This window comes from Sceloporus occidentalis, unplaced genomic scaffold (genome assembly GCF_023333645.1).
Source record: "Sceloporus occidentalis isolate IW3139 unplaced genomic scaffold, rSceOcc1.0.p SCAF_15, whole genome shotgun sequence".
Taxonomy (NCBI): domain Eukaryota; kingdom Metazoa; phylum Chordata; class Lepidosauria; order Squamata; family Phrynosomatidae; genus Sceloporus; species Sceloporus occidentalis.
The window spans coordinates 15,760,522-15,764,328 of record NW_028316995.1 but is presented as its reverse complement, the minus strand read 5'-3'; positions in this window follow the sequence as shown (position 1 = coordinate 15,764,328).

Here is a 3,807-nt window from a genome sequence, read left to right as displayed (position 1 = left end):
AGCTGAAATGAGTGCATGTGCTCTGTGTTCTCCACCACTAGTTTGATTGGTTCAGAATTAGTTTCTGTTCACGAGTTGTTACTTAGAACCACTTTCCACTTTACTTAAGTTGTATTCTTGTCTCTGGTTAAAAAAATGCTTTCATTGTGTTGTCCTACACCAGCTGCCCTAAGCCTGCAGGCGCAAATGAAATAGAACACTTTAATAGTTAAAATATCCTAATAATCCTCTAAATACCCGAGAGGTTCCAATGGTAATCAAAACATACTGGTAAGCCATATGTGAACTGGAACACTTGATCCCAATGAAAAATCCAAGAGGCTGACAGAGAGCAGATACAGTTAACATGTCCACAATTTTAAAGGTGATATTACAGTGTGAAAAAACGATTCATTTAACCCAAATTTTTTAAAAATAATTTTATTTTCACATCTACAATAAATAACTCCAAAAAGATGTTTTCTTTTCACCAGTATAACTGAAATATATGAATACCCTGTCATAATAACACAGAAGTATGGCAGGTTTGTACAGGACACTCGCTGTTAGGGTGTCATGTAACTATTAGCCAGAGATAAAAGGAAAAGTGTAGCCTGCATAAGTCTTCTCTGTGTTAAATGGTTTTGCGACAGAAGCCATTGTGGGACAGAATGTTGGATGAAGACACACAATGTAAGCAGAAGTACTGTACTAGAAGAAGTTTTGCTAGAGGTGAGGTGCTAAAACATACTGATCCGAACTGTCAAGAAGAATGTCTGTAATTCAACATACAGCTCTGTGAGGGGCGAAAGAAAAGGCATTTCTGTGTTTCGTGTTCTATTTTGTCTTTGTAAAATCAGAATTGTTTTAGCGTTTGTGTGTTATATTTAAAAAGTACTGTATTTGTAACTAAAGGTTTGCACGTCAACGCAAGCCCCGTTCTTTTGGATCCTGATCCATTTAACTTTTTTTTTCTCTCAGTGGATAATTCTATGTTTCTGTGTAATTACTGTATGCACATCAGTATAGGAAATGGTTCCAGATCCCAGAGAACACCAAGGATCTGTACGGTTAGTAAACACATGATATTAAAAGTTGTCCCATGAAGATCAGATGGGCATCTTGAGGCTGTCTGGGATAAAGAATAAATATCCCTCAGATACCAACTAAAGGAACAAATACCTACTTCAAGTCCAACAGTTGGGAAATCTATAATTACATACACTTACCATCTTCAATGCCATCAAGGGGATATGTTTGCCATTTCTCTGCTCATCGCAATGGTTCCTTACATACAAGGACAGCCAAAACATCAAAGTGCAGTTTAGTCGCATTGTCTCGAAAACATGGCAGGGGTTTAACACGTGTGATATCTGGTCTGTTTTATTTTTGCCTTTAAATATCAGACGCAGGAAAATTTTTAGCAAACTTAACACTAATACAATATTAATATTTCTGTTTAAAGTTTAGAAAAATTTTCAATTCAAGCTGATTGTGTAAAGAGATGGAGCATAGAGGTCTTTTGGACATACATCAGTCGCTATAGAAAGTATCAAACATGATTAAGATCCATTTAGTGTTTTGATATAAATGGTGCGCTAAGAAAAGGGTTATAGAGCCCTGTCCTACAGACACCACATAAATAACATTTCTAATAATATCTGCTCTGGAACTTCATTGGAAAATAAGGTGGAAATGTGGAGTGATACACAGAAATAGTCTATAAGTGGCCTATAGAACCCTATAGGTATAGGCGTTCAAGCCCTTTCACTCATACCCATACTGGTAGTTTCCGTGGTTAGTTTACGACATATGTCACGACATGCAATATATCAGGAAGGAAATATTGTCTGTGGGTGGATGTCCTCACTTCCGGGGGGGGGGGGGGGGGGGGGGGGGGGTTTGCTCAACTTTCTATAGGGTATAGCACAAGGGCATGTTGGTAGACACCTGTAAACATTTGCATAGATGTTTATATAAATACAAATATTGAAATAGTGAGGGAATGTGTGAACTACCAAGAATGGTCATGTGATAGAAATACCTGTGAATTGAAGGAATGATTGAGATCAAAACAACAGATACCAATGTAAATGAGACTCCAGAGATACACATATTGTGTTCCTCCTTTGTGCCACTCATTCCCCTAAATTTCCAATACTTAATAAACATATAACAAGCCAAGCCCCTGTCCCTTGTTCTTTGTGTTCGGATAGCAGCAGGGTACTGGTGATTGTATCCGAAAGGAGTGCGTGTGAAGGTTACGGCTTTGGGATTAGAGTTTTGGCCCAAGATGAGCACTCTTGAGGGTCATATGCTGGTTCTTAAATTGTATTCAGTCCCACCAATTTATATGTACATTTGCTTGTAAAGTAATCTCTAGGGGTGAGGTGAGTCCAGATATTGTTCTTACTCACTTTGCCTAGATATATGCAATCATATATCACTGATCTGGCCAAAGGACACATCTGGGGCTGCTGGTACCTTTCTAGACAGCAATGTGGGGATAATTAGTATATTATACCAATGGAGATTTTTTTAAATAAGCAGTTTATTAATGTTATATCTTGGATAAAACTTACCTTTACACCATAGGTTACGTTCTGTTACCCCACTTTGATAAAGCAACTTGCAAATACCTGTCAGGTTCTTGTGTTCCCCATGCCTCAATGCTGGTTATCTCACAACAGAAGCTTCTGCGCCAGGCTGTAAATCTGCAAAGCGTACAGAGTAGAATCATCCTCATACTTTGGAGTATCCTTCCATACGTAGCATTCTACAAGCGCTGGTCAGAGAGGACTATGTGCTGTAGAGGTAACTGATTCTTTAAAAACAATAAACTTATACCAATAATATTTCAAAAAAGATACCTTAGAGACGTCAACTGGCATCCTAGAATGGTAACGATCCCTTCTAATGGAGACAATTAAGAAACAATAATGGGGTCTCTGGAGGAAGATGAAATATTTCTGTTGGATGCAGCCAAAATCTACAACTATAATAAATATTTCATAATACTGTTGACTCAAATACAGTACTCAAATAATTATCTTTTATTCCAACACACATTATTATTATTTGGAGTTGCTGAGTGACAATAATAGATAATCCTAAAACCTTCACCTAAAGGGGAGAAAATGACAAGAATGGACCGTGCTCAGTATGAAATTGTGGCCATAATACTTCAAAAAGACCCTACGCTTGTATTCATAAAGAACTGCAGCGAATATTGAATCAGATGTTAAACTCATGGGCACATATTTGAGAAACCTACCATCTCTATTTCCCAATGCCTTTTATGAGTGCACAAGTTCCCCCCCCCCATTGAAATCTCAACCTGTCCCACACTACAGCCACGGTGTCATGCATCACAACCCCAACGAACCCCGTCTCCTCCTGGAAATCATAGACATAAAGAAGTAACTTAACTTTAACCTCTTTATTCCATGAATGTACCCGTTAATGGAGGCAATTGCAATCACAAAAGTAAATGCACACAAGTTTATTGATTTCCAGAAAATATTACCAAAACTGAGGTTTATACACTTTTAAACGATATTGGTGCTGGATGTTATATATTCCAATGTACATGTGCAGCATGCAATGAGTGGTGTAACTATTATTATAATCTTTTAGTTATATATCACCAATAATGTACATATTTACGGTACTATGTTTAGATCTACCAGAACCATTAATATACAACATTATTGCATAAACTGAAAGATAGCAACATATATTTACTAAACAAATACAAAATGTGGATGTTCCATCATTTAGTAACATTGCATGTGAGACTCATTTATCAAGCCAACAGCTCCTGTGACT